Source organism: Nyctibius grandis, chromosome 8 (assembly GCF_013368605.1).
Source record: "Nyctibius grandis isolate bNycGra1 chromosome 8, bNycGra1.pri, whole genome shotgun sequence".
Taxonomy (NCBI): Eukaryota; Metazoa; Chordata; class Aves; order Nyctibiiformes; family Nyctibiidae; genus Nyctibius; species Nyctibius grandis.
The window spans coordinates 18,928,430-18,947,477 of NC_090665.1; the positions used below are offsets into that span (position 1 = coordinate 18,928,430).

General features: G+C 39.7%; 1 protein-coding gene across 1 annotated transcript in view; it reads right to left on the reverse strand.

The window, feature by feature from the left end:
- NYAP2 (neuronal tyrosine-phosphorylated phosphoinositide-3-kinase adaptor 2) overlaps positions 1 to 19,048 on the reverse strand; it is a 134,660-nt gene that overhangs the window by 115,249 nt on the left and 363 nt on the right. The gene's annotated exons all lie outside the window — the stretch shown is intronic.

Below are 19,048 nucleotides of genomic sequence, written 5' to 3' on the forward strand. Positions count from 1 at the left end.
TAAAGTCTACATAATGCTTTTTCATTTTACCACAATTCTTTTGTAGGAGGAAAACATGACTGTGGAGTTGAGAAAAAAATTTCTCACGGCAGACTTAATTATTGACCAATGATCTATAGAATGAGAAAGCACAGAAAGACAATAGATGCTGGGTTATTATTTGCCACATTTGGTGATATTAGACCAGGAGAATTCCGAACACTTGAAATATTTTTACTTTTGTGTGATTTCTACTGTGTTTCTTTGCCTTGCTTTGATTTCATCTTCTTCAAACCACCTTTTTCTCACCATTCTTGAGCTCTGTTCAGTGTGAAGCGAAGGTTGTGGGGACCTCTACATGCAGCTTTCAAAGCACACGGCTCCTAACTATCAGCATGCTCTCACTGTGCTGTTCAGGTTAGAATGAGATCAGCTGAAGCAGTGTAAAACAGGGGGTGTGAATAAAAAAAAAAAAAAAAGAAATGGAAAAAGCAATATTTGCATTTCTTTGCCATAGTTGACAAGAGTACCCATGAGCCTAATCCACTTTTCAGGCCTGATAAAACAAGCAGCAGATAGGCTGACAGAAGTTTCTAGTGGAGATAATTTTTCAGACAAACAAGGAACTTGCGAGGAAGAGTAAAATTAGCCCAAGCCTTCACAACTTTGTACCTGCACTGCAACGCACAGGCGTGTATCAGTTACCACTAACCTGATCTTTCCTTCTCTTGTCAACAGGAGGAAAGCAAATGGTCTCCAGACACTAATCTGGGCGGAGGGATGGTCTAGCCATCTGTAATGACGCAGCCACGCAGCTGCCCATAGCTCACAGCTGGTGAGCTTGGGCAAGATTTAAGGCCTGTGAGTGAAGCAGGGTGGGTATGTTAATAGCAATGCTTCCTGTCATTATCTGCAGAAGGGGCTGTGATAGAGAAGCAAAGCTCAAGCCGAGGAATCTGCGACTTTGTTCAGCATATATTTTTTTGAGGTGTTGGCTTCAAAATGGAATTGCCTTCACCTGCAATTTCCTGCTCCAGTAGTGGCTCTGCTGATGACTTGTAAACTCACTGGACTAATTCAGACACTGTAAGTGTTTCAAGCAGTATTTGTTTTGAAGAACTAAAATACTGTGTCCTTGTATCACAGTACTGGAAAACATAATCACCTTCCCTAAGATCTCTGATTACATTTGGGAAATACTATTGTTACTGTAAAAATCAAGGCCATGAATCCATTACTTTGAAATCTATACCAGCCAGAAAGGCCAAATGGATCTGAAATGGAAAGAAAGTGGCACTTGCATTTTTGCTTATCACCTAGCACTCCACCAGCTAAGCACAAGAGGTATTTACCTGCCCTCAGTTGGATTCCCTAATGTTCTTATCTTCAGCTTCCCATCAGGCATCAAAGCATAAAGGCAGAACTTGAACAAGCTGTAACCTTCTGTGAATACCAGTCCTTTATACAACAAGGAGATCTTAGTTTATTTTCCTTCTACATGGCAGCTGAGTTCTCCAATGTATTTACAGGCTAATACGCTGAGAGCCATCAAGTTAATCAAAGTAAGGATGACTGTGCACAACCTGTGTACAAACACTACTGTAAGTAGTCAGAGTTATGTTCCAATCACAACAGAACGCCTGACTCCCGTATAAGGTATTTTTACTTAGTTAAATAAAGTAGAACCTAGTAGCCTCCGACAGACACATGGACTTATTTACCACTCCTGTTCTAAACACGGTAGTGGAAGGTGTCCCAGCCTGTGGCAGGGGGGTTGGAACTAGATGATCTTTAAGCTCCCTTCCAACCCAAACCATTCTATGATTCTATGAATAACCATCCAAAGAAAGCTCCTGAAGTTACATTCCTTATTTGTACAAATCCCCTTCCTCAAGGGCTGCAGGCCCACACCAGGTGAGAGCAGCTCTCTTCTGGAGCTACACGCAGTTGCACGCAGGTAGAAAAGGTTGGCTGTAGCACTGAGAAAAACAGCTCTGTCTTGTGCCCCGAGTTCATGCTCAGACAGGACTTGCAGGTGCCACAGAGGAGCTGAGCTGCAGAGCTTGTCACCCAAGGCACCTCCCCGTGACGCTGTCTCCCAGCCTCCTGCAGTCCCCTGGCCTCCCTCCTTTCTGGCTCAGGGAGCAGGAGGCACCGCAACACTATTTATATTCAAACCGGCTACTGCAGAAGCAGTAATTCCAAGTACTGAGCAGCTGGTGGTTGCTCTGCCCAGTAAAACTTAATGTACTCAGAAGAATGACTGTCAGGTACAGTGAGCATGAAGGCTTGAGCTCAGGAAAGCACCTCTGCAGATCACGTGGAATTTCAGCACAAGCCATAGAAACGTGCCATGCAAGTTAGTGCAACTTTACAAAACCAAACAGATAAAACTAATTACCAAAAAAGTCCAGCATATTAAAGGCCATCAGATATACTGACAGCTTTTTCCACCAAAAGCAAAAGCATTTTATTCTGTCTTAATGCAAAATATCATGGTATAAATGAACATATGGAAGGATAAAAGATTTTTTTTTTTAATTATACAAAAAAGTAATGGCAACACATTGTTTATTTTAACCAACACAGAAGATGTACTATATGCCATCTAAACATGAATTGACCTTGCAGCAGGACATTTAGCATGACTGCATACAGCACTAGGGGACATGCTAGAAGAAAACACTACTGAAATTATGCATTATCTCATGAACTAGACTACTGCAGTTAACACATGTTTCTGTAAACTAACTGCTAACGTGAATGGAACATTTAGATTTCTTTACTTAAATAAAAATATAACCAGCCATATATTCTGTAAAAAAAAAATTAAGGTCTCTCTTGCAAATAAGTATCAAGTAAAATGGCTGGTCCTCATAATACATTTATAAAAGGCCGGATTATCACCAGTATCTCAAAACAGAAAACATGCAAGGGAAAGACCCTTTTGTATCAGTCATTCCAAGAATTTCAGTATCAAAGACATTTAGTTCCTTCTTTAGGTTTTCCTTATCTCCATATTGCAAGAGGAGGGTAGAGAGTTGGTGATTACAGACAGCAAAATTGGAGTGTAGGAGAAGCTGTATGCCAAAGAAACAGCAAGGTACACATAGCATCACCTTCTTCAGTGTCAACATCACTAGAGTGTTTATCCCAGTCTTTTACAAAGCACTTTATAAAATGAGGGCTACAATAAATATGCAGTTCTGATGACCTTGCCATTAAAGAAAAAGACTGAAAAAAGCTTTTCATCCCCCTCATTTGCATGAAAGGCACAAAAAAGGTTGAAAATAACCAACCCCCCTTTCTGCTTTTTGTCACTGCATTTCATTTCTCTCAAAGAACACCCCAAAGTGATTCTGAAAAATGAAAAAGAGGAAGAGTTAGGAGATTCAGGCTGCTGTTCAAAGAGGGGGGGAAAGTTTCAGATTTGATTCTTTTTCATCTTGACATTTGTGCGTCTAGATGTTGAAATGTGTAAAGGAATATATTTAAATGATTCTTTCCCCTGACATATTTATTGTGGAGTAGAAAAAAATACATCACACACACAAAAAAAAAAAAAGGAGACAAAAAGTTGCAGCAAACCCCGTCATAGAATGGCATCTCCTTACTCTTGGGGCGTTCTGTAGCCAGACACAGGACATGGGTGGTGGTGTTGCAAGTCAAAATAGATCACCCAGCAACAAAGGTTTGCCCTCTGCCCTTCACTGGCAGAGGCTCAGCTCCTTCTCTTAAGGCACCATGCCATTTTGTCTACATTGCACATGGGAGCCAACAGGGGATCACTTGGACCCCAAAGAGAAAAGAAGCAACCACCAGAAAGCCCTTGCTGTGCTCTTGTGGCCTAGGAGACAGCTTCCAGAGCAGCCAGCAGGTGTCATTTTTAATAGGACAACTGGGACTTAATACTCGGCTACCCAATGCCAACTTCACTATTGGATTGCTACTAGCAGAAGTTAAAAGAACGATCATCTGTAAGAGGCCAATGTGCCTGCAGCTCTGTTGTTTCTGATGCAGTCTTCAAAAGATACGTTTCATTAGAACTTAACCAAGACTCCTTTCGCAGCCACAAGGTTCAGAGAATGAGCTTTTAGTGACACTAAGGGGCTGATAACATCTCCCTAAGACTCTGGCATGCTTCCCTGAAGAGGTGGCTAGGAGGTGAGAGGTTACCTGCATCTACAAAAAAGAGGCTTGGCAGGACAATTTTTCTGGGGAAGTGACCTGCAGTCTGGCTATGCTGAAGCTTGGTGAAAACATCTACTTCTGTCTGTCCTGATGAACATCAGTGAACAGACGGATTCACAACCCTTTCTGGGGCAAGGTGCAGAGGCCAAAGACCACACTCCAGGACAACCCTCTGCCTCAACCCTCCCAGAGCAACGTCCCACAAGACAGTAACACACCTGGATGGACAGACACACTGGAGCACTACAATGTCAGAGCTACTGACTGAATACCAATTCAGCTTACTATTAGGCTGGTCAGAAGTGCTTATTCCTTCAGTATTGTGGCGAGTTCTTCAGTTTTACAGCTAGTGTTTCACATTAGCTAAAAGTGAACCTTTATTTCCATTCAAGAAAAAGCAATGGAAGATATCAGCATTCTAAAAACAGAGAGAGAAACCTCTGCTGCTCTCTTTTTACTGCCTGTACTTAATTTACCAAATGCATGCCCTTAAAACCGAGAAAATGAATAGTGCAGGATGGCATAAATCTTATACTGTATACATAATAGCCACAGTGACACAGAGAAATGTAAACTTCATTGTGGCGCAAACTTAGTTCACAGCCAAAAGAAATTGCAGTACTTATCTCAAAGTGCAAGCACAACACAAAACATTTTAGAAAAAGAAACATAAAATGAGTCAATGACTCGTGCTGGTCAACCTTAAATTAACATCGATAATGGAATCATAATACAGGAACACTGAACACTGCTACTATTAAAGTAAGAACATATCATTTTCAAGAAAGTGTAGCTGTAAGCCTTTTACTAGAAAAATTTTATGTTTCTATATATTTCATTTTTCCACCTTTTCCGTATTATCAGTTAATACACATGCAATGTATGTAGATTTCAGGAGTGAGAGGGAAAATAACTGATTATACATTTAGAAAAAAAACACAGGTCAAACTTCAAGCTCTCGTGTCATTTTCAAATGCCCTTCTTAAAACTGCATTTGACAGCAAAATGCATTCGGCTTATTTTGCTCATAGCTTAGAATTCAGGGCAGTCCGTGGCTCTCGCCCTTCTAAGTGTTTGGGAATGGTAAACAAATTGGCAGATAATTACATTCTGTCTCTTAGCAACCTTAACTGTCTTGCAATGAAGTTATTGGGCTTCTTTTTTTTCTATGTATGCTGGTAATGACATTATTTCCACAAATTTTAGACTCAGTCTGACAAACTCCTTTTGTACAGAACCTCCTGGATCAGCCCATCACTAAATGACAGCAAAGATCAGCTAGTGAAAGCTACCGTCTTGTTTATAATCTCTGGGGAAGACAATTCACAATAAACATATACTGAGGACAAACAAATGAGTAAGTAGGAAGAAGCTAGTCAAAATATTTTGTCATGAGCCTAAATAGCCTTTTCCACTGCTGTAACTGCAAACACACAATATAGAAACCTGTGGTTTAAATACAAACCTTTAGGTAGCAAAACTCCCAATTATTTAACTGAAGAAATGAAATTTGAAATTATGGAATAGAAGAGAGGTTTGGGCCCATTTTTCAGAAGTGATTGGATTTTGGTAATCTCTTTTGAAAATGCAATCCCTCTTGCAGGCATAAAGGAATTCTGAAAAGCTGGTTCTTTCACTGTACACAAGGGGAAATATTGCTGCCACTACTCCACTTCTGCAGACCTAGGACTATGCAGTGGTAGCAGACTGCTAGGAGGGGCTGTAAAAATCTTCAGTACATTCCAGTGGAGTGGGCAGGGCTGGAAAGTTCAGTGCTTTCCTAGGAAAGACATGATCTCGAAGTTCTCTTTCACTCTTAATAATGCCAGAGCAGGTATTAATAACAAAATAGTTAAAGATGCTGAAAAATCAGTACTGTCATAAAATACAATTAAAACGGTAACCTAAAATATGTTTTCCTGCCAAAAGGCTTTGTATTACGCACCGTCTTAAAACATCTCCTTACTCATACACTGATTTTGCATTAGAATCCTTGTACAATCACTAGCAGAGGTGCACAGATACACACTTCAGAAGAGGGAACCTTCCTTCTCTGTATCCCTAATAATGAACATAATACTGCTTCTCTGTTCAATGGTCAATTTATGTACAGGTACCCCTCTAAATTAATTCCCAAAGCAGGTTATTGCTTTCTTATCGTGGATCATCTCCAAAATGGTAACCGAACAATAAACTCATTTGAAACAGAACACGGGGAACCAGCAGTCTCTCACTGAATAGCATTAATTGTAAGTATTTGCACCTTGACTAATTACTTGGGAAATGAAGATGAAAATCTGACAGACTGGAACTGGACATTGAAAACAGATTTTCTGTAAGTTCAAAAGCAACAACATAAATTACAAAAATGATTAATTCCAGCACGGGGACTTGAGAATTGGTCTCTCTATAACTCTTGGTAAATTTCATCTGCACAGCAAACATAGGAGACTAACTTAGAGTTTTTTTGGGGGCAATTACTAATTAAGACTAATAGTCTTTTCACAACGTTTTGTTGCTGTGCAGAGTGCTGTTCTCCATTTTAGTCAGGCACCTGGCAATGTATCTGGGCTCAAATAAAGCGCTTGCCACAAAAACCTCAGGTTCCAACTAGATGAGAAAGAAAAACCATGTCACTCCAGCCAGGCATCTGATAGAGGAAAGGCAAACAGAATGGGAAAGAGATTCCTTTCCATTGTGTGCTGTTTTGGTGACAAATCAGTTTTCCGGCAGCTCCTCTCTGAGCATACAAGTGTGCTTCTCCTCAAGGGCAGTGTCAGTGGGCAGCAAAGCTGGCACCAGCAGCAGCATACGCTGCACTGGCCCTTTCGCAATGGAATCAGGGCAAGACTGCATTTCTGCTGTTCTCCTTTCCTTGGGGACATTAAGGTGCAGACATACTTTCTCAGCTCCAGCCCCACCTCTTAACTTCTTTGCTCACCATCACTCATTCCCTTGAGGTTGCAGCCCCCCAGATTTGCTAATCAAGTGCCACACATCACTTCTCTTAAACAAGCAAAGTTAAGAGACAACTTTTATCAGACTACACTTTGCTGGGTGAGGAGTTAGAGATTGTTGTCATCATCAGGTCTAAGAGGAAGTGTGTTAAGCAGCAAGGAGCAAAAGCGTTTGCAGGCAAATGTTTTGGGAATGCTTTGTCGATACTGGAATAGACCAGGTTTTTTTTTTTGCTCTGTCCTCATTTACTCTCCTGAAGTCTAGTAAAAGCCCACAAAAGGTGGGCACAGAAAATGCATCCAAAAAAAAGCAGTATATTGTTCACTCAACTGCACCAAAGAGCCCCTTAATTTTTAATTTTTTTTTTTAAAAAAAAAAACCAAACCTATTATTTTATCTTCACACTAGATTTTTTCCAAATGAAAGACCAACAGAAGAAAATACCTATAAGCAGAGTCTTGTCAACCTTCATCCATTTTTTAAAAAACTCAACACAGAATCTAAGAGGAGAGGAAGAAGTCGGGTAAGATTACGCTGATAAAAACAGCGTGGTTCTCAAATACAGTTTCCCTTTAAAAAGCTGCCAGGGCTAGAGCACTCACATGGCCAAACAGCGTGTGTCTGGCTCTGCTCGTGCCTGTTCAACAAGCCATGAAGCTCTGTGGCTGAACTAGCCTGTGTGCCATGTGATACAGAGGTTGCCATGGCAAGTGCATATGCAGTTCTTGATCTGTTTCATCACAGACACAGCAGAATTCAGATTAACAATGCGGGAATATGAACTCCTAGGAAAAAAAGCTGTGCTTTGCTTAGCCTAACAGTTCGGATGTGAAGCTAAAACAATGTAAATTATCTGTTAAATGGTGTTTGTGATATGCTGATTAAAATCTTTTAATCTGACAACAATAGCCATATAACACAAATGCTATCAGTTCAGTCTTTGAAAGCAGCTGTATATTGGGCATATGTTGCAGTACATGAATTTCGGCACACTCTTCCATTTAAATACACAGAAAATTGTATTTCTGCTTCAGCCCTCAAAACACAGATATAACTGGTAGAGAGAGGAACAGGTGACAACTGAGCCAGTGAAATAACAAGAAACAGGTCAAACCAACTCTAAAATTCAATCACTGATTTTTATGTTGGTAATCCACAGGCTGACAGTCAACACGAGAGATTCCTGTGAAAGATGTTCCTGACACTGATGTAGAAAACATATCAGAGTCTTAACATCTGGTACCAAAATTAAGCAGCTTGCTAATACAACAGGCTGATGAAGACCTGCATCGTACAGGCTGCCGTTCCCAACTCAGTGACAGGATACGGCTGAAGCTACTTGCTACCCAAAGCCAGGTTTATAGAGATTATTCTGTTCCTGTAGTGGCAGCCATAGGAGTGTTTTACCTGACTGAGGTCAGTTCCAGCGAGGCACACTATTCCTGCCCTTTTAGGAACCTCACTATGGTGCCAGGATCAACCATGAAATGCCCAAAGACCTTTGGCATACCTTGACCTTCAGCATTTAATACATGTTCAGGTAATTTTCATGTGTGCTACTGCTCCAAGAGAAAAGATATCCAAGTCCTGAAGTAATTTCTGATACTACAAACAACCTTCAAGCAAAAAATTACAAGGAACCTAACCATAAAGAGAGTGTCCGAGCCTCTGAGCAATTACATAAAAGCAGGCAGGTTGGAATTTTTAATAAAAGTTAGCCATTTGTCTCCATGCTTTTCATAGAAGTGATTGAAAAGAGTTAACCTGTATTGAAAAGACAACTGATTCTCTCAGTGTTTCCTTCCAGCAAGAAAACCAAATAAAAATTAAATTTGAGTTAAAGCCAAATGGACTCCCTCCGCCCCTACATTGGCTTCCAAACTCTTCCATCACTTACATAGGGCTGGTCTCAAAACCTACAGCACCATTCATGCCTGTAATTATTACCAACTCAGGGCATCTGGAAGTGCAGAGCTCTCCCAGCACGTAAAGAACAAGATGTTGCTTTTGTTCTTTCCCTTTATTAGAAGATACTGTGTTGGGGCTTCATGGGTTTATTTCAGATCCTTCTCTTTTTTTAACCTTATGCTTCTTACTCCACTCACATTCTTCATGTCCCTGTACACATCTCACTTCCACTCTGTATCACAGGTTTTTCTCCAATAGCAATAAAAGGGAAAATCTCCATTGCAAATCACTTGCTGATTTAAAGGAACGAGAATACTAAAACACAAAGCGATGCTCCAGGATTTCCTCTCCGTTACAGTGGGCTGCATTTATCATTGATTTTTATTATTTTTAATTGGATGTCCATAAAATTGAAGACCTGCATCACTACTGATCCAATCACGATGTTTCTCCCATAACAAAATTGCATAACAGATTATATGGATTTTTACTGAAACTACCTTGAATCTCCCTGCTTATGGAAGATGAATACCAAAACGTAACCACTGAAATACTGGATGCAGTTTCAAGATGCAGATAACTGATTTTGTTGTGCTATTCGGTTTTGTTTATTACAAAATTGCTGACATCTCTCTCAAGTTCATCTCATTGCCAAAAATTAGAAAAATTAGATCACTAGTCAGAGCTCCTACTAATGTGATTTTGGTGTTAGCAGAGTAATTTTTTTAATTAACCTCTCTTTGTTTACTTACTCAGACTTGCACATTGTGGAGGGCCGTGGGATTGTCTCATGTCAGAGTTACAAAGCTGAGCATAAGATAAATAACTTCCCACATTCCCCAATACCTCTCTTTCAGCCCTTAGCTTTCTTCAGACAGCAGGAATTTGCTTCTCCGTAGCTGCATGCAGAGAAGCAAAACAAACTTTATGTTTAATTATAGAAGATTATTCTCTAGGTGAGCTAGATTTTTAAACAGTCTCTTTCACAATACTAAAGGACTCAGCAGTTTCCTTTTGTCTTTAAAGATTCAATTAAAAGTATGTTTCAGAAATTAAATTACAGCATGAAATTAGCTAAGGGTATGAAATACTGCATTTGCCCTAGCATTCAGGGAAAGGCTGTACAAAGCAATTCACTTAATGGCTCCTAACATGTGATCTCAACCTAATAACTAAAGTGCCCTCAGCTAGCAGAGGATCTACTGGTGAGATACGCCCTATATAATCCACCAAAAGGAGAAATGGATTAAACTCAGGTAAATCTTATTAATTTATGGTAAACCCTATAGTTACTCTCATTTTTGATCTTTTAAAATGTTACAATTTTGTCAAGTAACACACTTGTTGGCAGGAATATTTCTGTGGGTTTTAGCTGGCTGTGGCCCTCTCAATCTTGACACATTCCAGAAACATCTGCTGGAGTCTATTGGAAGCATTTGTTTCTCACTAGCTTTCAGAGAGTACTGCTGGATGTAATTCATCACAACCACCAGGGAAACACTTCAGTTTATTCTTTGCTGTATTAATATAGGGAAGGAAATGAGCAGTCCCCTAACTCTTCAGCCGTCCCTTTAGTCACCTGTTGGGTACAATTTCAGCTCATGCTGCGAGCTGCCTTTGTGCTGCGCGTGTGTGCTGGGTTAGTGTTTCAGAGAAATCTAATTTCCATTTGGGGTCCTTGGGTACTGTGCAATAAAAAATAAAATAAAAACCAATTCCACTTATGACTGCCTTCTGCAGGACCAACGAGCTCACTCTGCTCACTCGCAGGCTCCCAGCAGCTCGCCCCAGCAGCACCGGCACTGCCAACCCCCAGCTGAGCCGGGCACTCCCGAGGGCTGAGCGGTGCCTGCCCACACCAGCTCCACCACGGCCTCTCGGCACAGGAGATGCCTCCTGGCTCTACATTGTCGATGAAGGCCCTGTGCTGAGGACATGCTCCACATGGTGGGGTTTTTTGTTGTTTGTGTGTTGTTTTTGTGGTGGGTTTTTTTTTATATTTTTAAACTGACTTCACTTAGAATTACAAGCCAAATTCGAGTGGAAAGACAGAAGGGAAAATAAAAAGGGTCTCAAATTAACTATAAAACCTACAGCTAGTAATGTCTCTGCAATCCATTTCTTCTCTAATCTCTCCTTACTCCCATTTTAATGCAATCACATAAAAAAAATCTCTAATCAGTGCACACGCACATTCCTGTTTTCATACAAATTTTAGCCACTGATCTAGCATAACTCGGCAACAAGATGCCCATCACCAGATGCTTATGTTGCAGAGATGGTCTGTACTGACATTCTCTGCTTTCAGGGGTATAGGTGAGAGCAGACTCTCTTCTTTAGGCTAAGAAAATAAACATCTCAAATTATCAAGCATCATACTATGTTTGTGCTTTCCCGTGGAGGAAAATAAATAAATAAAAGCATGCACAGCCTGTCAGTAGGGTGCTGAGAAGGAGAATATGTAAAGAGAACAAATGCCTGCCAGCTGGGTGGGGCATGAAGTAATCTTTATTATTATTATTAATGACAGCAAAATAAGCTGTGATTTATGGCCCTGGAAAGAGCAGTGCACTGAGCTGTTTCGCTCAAAGAACATGTTTGTTTTTGCTGAACTTTATGAACAGGTATTGTTAAACAATGGATTTTCCTGAAGGCACAGAAAAATTCACTCATGTTATTCTAATGCTAGTGCAGACCTTCAGTTCTGCTGGGTTCTCAGACCGGTGCTGTATGTTCGCAGTGCCCATTACAGCCAGTTCTGGCATAATTTCGAAAGTGCACGTGGCTGAACATGCATGCGTGCACATGTAGGAGTGTGGCTAGCTGCAATTTTGCTGCTTATGGGTCATGAGACTACTTTCTGCAAGTCTTCTGTACAAGTATCCGTCCTTCAGGTTGTAACATGAGTTCTTAATTCAGGTCACAGGCAATTACAACATTTGTCAGGTGTCAGTGAACTTCAGCATGAAGTACTTTTTGGTTACTGGAAGCCTTGAACCAGAACAGATCATTGCTTCAATTTTGCCAACACTCCTGGGCTAGATTTTATTAATGTTACATTGCATATTAATTGTGTTGGTTTACTGAATTGTATTTCTCCATTAATGAAGTACAACCTAAATAGTTACAAAGACTTTATCTGGGCATGCTTCAAAAGTCTTTTGTTAAATCAAGTCTTCAGAATAACAGGTTTTATTTATTTCTGCTCTACTCTATGAAATTTCATAATATACTTGAAGATATTTTCCAAGCAAACACAAACCTTTGACTAGAAATAGCAGCACCACCAGAACCCTAAAGGGTTGTGCAAAACATCTACTTCCCCACAGCTCTACGTGCATCTCTGTCTTGCTAAGGGGGGCTTTTTGGTTAGAGGCAGTGCTGGATAATTTTAACTATCAAGTTAAAATTACAATTCCACATCCTGTAGTTAAAGGATAATGAAGAGGTAGTAAGAAAAAAACTAGAAATACAAGTGGAATGGGAACAAATGACTAAAAACTGGACATTAAGATCCATACACCCCCCAGCATCTTTCAGCATGGTATGTGAAGGACTGTCTCGCAGTGGTACAGCGGACCCCCTCCCGAACGCCTCAGGCTGCCGAGGAGGCACCAGCCTGTGGGCTGCACGTGAACACGCGCTCAAATGGAATTGGAGCAAGGCCAGTTCACTCATTTACACAGGTGGTCAGACAGCCTGCGAATACCAATAGCATGGAGCTGCTTAGACTGGATTTTTACAAGAAAAGGGGTCTGTAACCCATTTAGAAGTCCTCTGGGCACTCTATGACCCCACACTTCCAATTAGGCTTTTAAATATAGCAAATGAATCCTGAGCAACAATGCGTCCACTTACATGGTGGGCCAGTATACGCTGAGCAATTTGTGGAATGATGAAGGGGAAGAGATTACATAACTTGCCCAAAAAAAGAATAAACGTTGTAGGCAGAAGCCCTAAAATCATGGAAAATTTATTGAAAATAACATCAAGATTGAGATACCAAAGTGCTAATGATTTCTGCTTTATTTCTTTGGTACTTGGGATTACCAAGCAGGCTATCAGCCTCTACGGTAAATTTTAAATGACATTTGTTGCATGACTGTCCTAAAATAAAGCTTCTCAGAATAACAGCAACAGCAATGTAATATAGTTTGCATTGTGCCTGTTGTTTATTTTGTGTGGCAATAATACAGGCGGCCATATGGACATGAGCATTTGGAAGGGAGGATTTGTTGGCTAGAGCATCACATCTGTTTACTTATAAATGCAACAAAAATACATTTGGAGGTCACTGACTGCACAACCATTTTATGTACTCTTCATCAAAAAAAACCTATTAATGCTACCCTTTCTACATGAACCCAACTTCAAAGGATATCTTATGATATTTTCATAAGAAAAGGGTTTTGAAATCATACCAAAATTAGTCTCTATCACACCTCATCATCCACTTCCACCACAAAGGTGGTACCACAGCAATAATTTCATCTAGGATGAAATGAGTATGCAACATGTCCGGGAGGAAGATAAGGAAAACAACCAATGCCACAGTTAAGCTTCCTCATAACACATACCCTTTGATTAAAGGAGCACATACCACAGAACCCATATCCAAAAATCACATTCACCGAGTGAATTTAGATTTGAATTAAAAAACCCCAAACAAACAAAACACCACAAAAAAACCCCACAAAACCCCCACACCAACACACCTAACCAATAACAACATGTTCACAAGCTTGTAATTCATAACATCTCAATAATGTGCTTGCAGGTACTTTAGCCGAGCCCCTCACCATGATCTGAAATATTTATTGCACTTCCTTCACATTTTTCTTGAGGTCTGGCTGTAAGCATATTGTAATCTAGTAAGCATAAGTATTCCTTCAAATTTAGAAATGTGTCGTTCACTACACAAAATTTCAACTACAGACAAATGTTCAGAAAAATAAGAAACTACTTTAAGCATTCGTTTACCTTTCTGATTTCAAGTATTCAAAAGTATCTTTCTGATTTCAAGATATTATTATAAACAGTAAGTTCATAATGACATTATTTGACTTAGGTTATTTTTGATTCTGATAGAAATCTTCTGGTAGAAACACCTCACCACGTCCATATACTCTAAGATTACACACATTTTCTCAGCTGAACGGAGCTTTTGGCAGTGAATAATCCCATGCATAGAAATATTTTTATATTTGCTTGCTGTTGCCCACGCATGATAACACTTAACTTTTAGCTGAAGGACACATAACTTATGTCTTGTTTACAAAGGAATCTAAGGACAGAAACTACAGAAAACTACAGACAGATAATACCTGAATTCAATTAGTTCCACAACATTAAAAAAAAATAGAGCAAGAGAAAAATATGATCTTACTTTTGCCGATGCGTTAGTCTTCAATATTTGATTTGCCAAGGAAGGAGAGGTTAGGATGACAGCTGTTCATTACAATTCCTTCTTTATTACAACAGCTTAACTGCCACTGGCTGGCTGGCCCATTTCTGCTAGCTTTAGCACAGAACAGCGCTCATAAAAGCTCCTCCTCTTGACAGCATCTGTCTGGATACTTCCCTCAACAAGCAGAAACTAGGCTTTCCACAGAGCCGTTTAGGTGCTGGGAATGAGCTACAAGTAAGGGAAACCATTAGAAGTAGAAATAAATATTTTGATGGCTAAGTCCAAGATTTATCAGGTAGAAATTCGTGCCCACTAACACCACCAGCTTTACACCACAGCAGCAGTCACATCTCCATAGTGTTACAGATCCAAATGACGACACCCCCAACAGAAACAGCAGCTTAAATGATACCTAAAAACTAGAAGCCAAAACTTTGAAAGCATACATCTCCTGTGAAAGCGTACAACCCCAGCCACTCCCTATGATTAATGCAACATGCCTCAGCCTTCAGAGGGGGAAGAGGGTTCATTATTTGTTTCTTACCAAGATATTGTATTTAGACAATCAAAAAAAAAAGCACTGGTGAATTATCCACACAAGACTATGCATAATAGAAATAAAGTATCTAAACATGTGTGTTTCAGTTATGGATAAGTCAGAAAGCAACTGCTCATTCTAACAGATGCCCTATGTAAATTCAAAATATTCACCTTTTCCCTGGCACCCATAATAGCTGAGGCAAATCTACCTTCTGTTCCCAGAAACACTGCCTACGGCAGATATCGTATCATGGCAAATGTACATCTCAGTACTGCAACTTTATTGCCAGTGAAAATGATACTGCTTCATAACTTTATTTACAATTTATAAGCTCTGTGGGCAATATGCCAGCATGTTCTCTTGGTCTGGACACAGCCGCCTGTACAGACAAGTTGTGAATGACCAAGTAATGAGACCAGACGAATAAAAGATGGAAGAAAAAACGTCTAAAAATTAGGCCCAAAATATATATACACACTAACATATTTGTTGTGGCTTACTCTCAGCTACTGATCAGCACATTAACCTTATTTTCTCTGCATGATCGCTAAGTACCATACGAAAATTAGGTCAGAAATTCAGATCAGATCAGCTGACTCAGCCCAGCAAGATCAGACAAAGACTAGTTGCTTTTTTTTTTTTCCAATCCCATACGATGTATTTTATCCCCTGCAATGTACAATAGATCCATACATTTTCCCCCACAATTAACCTATCAGAACCACACACGATGAGATAGCAATCCACACTGAAGGTACATCAGTGCTACTGAAGAAATCCAACACAATATGTCCTTAGGAAGGTAAAACGTACAATCAAACGGCCTTTTTTTTTATGTCATTTTTCAGATCTTGTTTCCAAACTGCTCAGACTAATGCATTTCAATGAACTTTTAAGTCATTCAGCATGGTTATGAGATGATTTAGGTAAATAACAGCTGCTTCCAAATAGTGTTGTGTGTGTGAATACCACCACTTTATTAGACAATAAATTGCTCATTATTATGTTGTTAATATACATGATCAGCCTTCTTCTAAAGGAGACCATCTGAGCACTAAAATTGAATAGCATCTCAAAAATTCAATAACCAGATTATTAGGTAATTTTCAGTAGGTGCCAAAGACGTATAGCTGCTTTATTTCAATTCTGACAACCAAAAGGAGAACATTTGCTGGCACCCCCTCTCCTGCTCCAAATCTACCTGCAGTTAATTCTAGGGATGACTCCCTTGTTGCTAAGGAGATTGTTTTCAGCTATTGGTAGTCTCCAGACTGGTAGCACTGTTATCACTGCACATGTGCACCACTTCCTATCTAGGCCACACTACCAGGAAATAGGGTAATATAAATACCCATCAAGATAAGGTAAAGACATAAGGAAAATAGTACAGAACAAAGAAGAAATCAATAATCATACTTTACCTTTCCTGACTGCTGTGTTTCAATAGAAACTGGTCTTGGATGAAATCTCTGGAGGTTACTACAGGGAGTAGACTGAATTGCAGTCAGCCTAAGTGACTTCAGACATCATGGTTCCTTTAGTCAAATCAGATGTTCTCCCTTGGTCTGCCATTGCTTTTAGTTTTCGTAATCAAGGGTTGATTACAAATATCTTGTTTTCCCTCTCCAAGTTTACACAAGAAAAAGACTCAAAGCCAGTGTTTTCCAAGATTTCCTAAGGTGATTTTCCTACTTTGTTTCCTCAGACAGATACTGTTTACCCCCTCAATGTTACTGAGATAAGCCAGTAACAAGGGAGGTAGTAGAGGGGGCCATGGCAAACATGGTTTCCCACAGAAGAGTGTTATAGTCAAGAAATGTTGATGCCTCTAATTCACATAGGTATACATGCTGTTCCTCTGATAAACCCACTATATTGTTGGTAATCTTCCTTCTGTCTTCTGACTCTGTATCTGGGGAGCACAGCACTGTTCTCAGTGATCTCATTTGAGCATGAGCAAGAATTTCATGGTTTGGCTCAGCTCTAAATCATCTGCACTTACCCAGAGCTCTTCATCAAATCACTTTGCCAAGATCAATAAATAAAACCACACAAACCAACCACAAGGTAGGAAATACTGTTACCACCATTCAAATTAGGTAGAGAAGCTTGGCTAGAGGACCCTGAAGAACCAAGCAGGTCCACAACTTGCTCTCTCACACCCCAAGAAACTTATTCACAACAAAACCTGTTTTGGCACTTAGGGACCTTTATGGTCACACATACTAAAGTGCGTATAAACAGGTTAGCCAGAACACAGCCTAATTAGCTGTCAACTCTGAAGACTATATTCTAAAAACTGTCAATGTATACAGATCTATAACATAGCCTATCATCAAATGAAGAAGTTGCCACAAGGACTGGGGAATTTATTTTTCCAGTCAATTCTAAATTAACCAAATAGTAAAGTTTCCATAAATTAAAAATATTTACAAATTTGGTGTTTTTTTTTTTTTAAATTATTTTCCTCAGTGGGAAAGAGCCAGCAATGTAAGATGAGAAAGTACTCTTCATCTCGCTACTTTAAAACAGTAATTTATTGACTAGCACTTCTGTATGCGCTCACTTAGCAGGTGAGACAGATTCAAATTCTTTCTCTGCTTCATGTAACTAGAACTTAACTTCCCACCATATTAAGAAATATTTTGAGGTGGGTCTCCCTACCCTTTCCTCTTTGAAGTTTTGCAGTTTACGTAGCTATTCAGTAGTCAAAAGAGAGAGATGAACACTAAACAAAGATGGCAAGAATGAAAAAAAAAAAATGTGTATTCAGCATAAATCAAAACAAACAAAACCCTCCTACATTAATCTGCTGCAAGGAAAAACAATTTCTCTCATGGAGTTGTGCATAGCATAGCTCCTGCTACAACCAGCCCATGCCTTTGACTCCCCAATAGTTTGAATCCCCCTAAACATCACCCAAAAGTTAGGCTGATAAGACAATAGTCCAGAAGGTACCAAAATACACATTGCATGGGCTCTCAATATTCACCCTAATTTCACATTGGTCTTATCCCCCCAACAAATTAGTGACAATCCAAAAATTCGTACTTCCTGGAACGTAAAGCAGCCATAATTTTGCTTTACATTGCTGCTTCTCCCTCCTCTGTCAAACTGTATGTGCTGCTCTTTAGCTTCAAATGTTCCATCAAAATTGCCAGACTACCGAGGCATTGCTGGAACATTCACAGCACAGCATGTCTGTTATACCTGGATGTACAGTACCCAAGACATAGCATAAAATTTAATCACTTAAAATGAAATACAGAAGATACACGCTGGGGGAAAAAATTCAAAGGACCCCCTATCAGTTTGTGCTCAAGCCATCCATTTGCATGTAAAAGTTTATCATTTGGATGGGTGATTTACCTGTATTACACAGTTTGTCCCTCTCCTCAAGAGAATGCATTTTTTTAATATGCAAATGTGTACACAATAAATATGCGTATCTATCCCATTCAACCTTCTTTTCCTCTCCAAGAGGCTGCAGAGATTTCATTATTTTCCATTGGCACAAGAGGCCAGGTCATGTGAGTGCTCCTCTCATTAACTGTCAATTAAAATCAATGGAATTGTTCAAGAAGAGCCATTACAGCGTTCTGCCCATCAGGGGTTTGATCCATTTTCCTTTAAATGATTGCAATATTTTTACTGACTTCGGAGCACACAAAATAGTGAGGAAATCATAAATAACAGATTTTTTTTTTTTAAAAACCTCAGACAGCAATTAGAGAGCTTTGAAAATGTACCAGATTTAAAACATCAGCTCAAGGAGAGTCTGTTTTGATCTGTGAGGCTGCCCCGTCATCCAAGAGCTCACACACCAGTAGACCTTTGCACAAAGTACACACTGTCCATCTAAAAGCACTGAGTAGATGAGGACCTATTTTCCATTAGATCTACATCTCCTATTCCTAACACCTAAACTTTCTGTTACAAACCACACCTGCTAAAGATGCCACATGTGCTGAAACAGAATACATTTGGATGGGAATACTCTCCTCCACTCAGGGAGGCAGAACCATTCATCATGTCTACACAATGTAAAACACGTGCAATTAGCA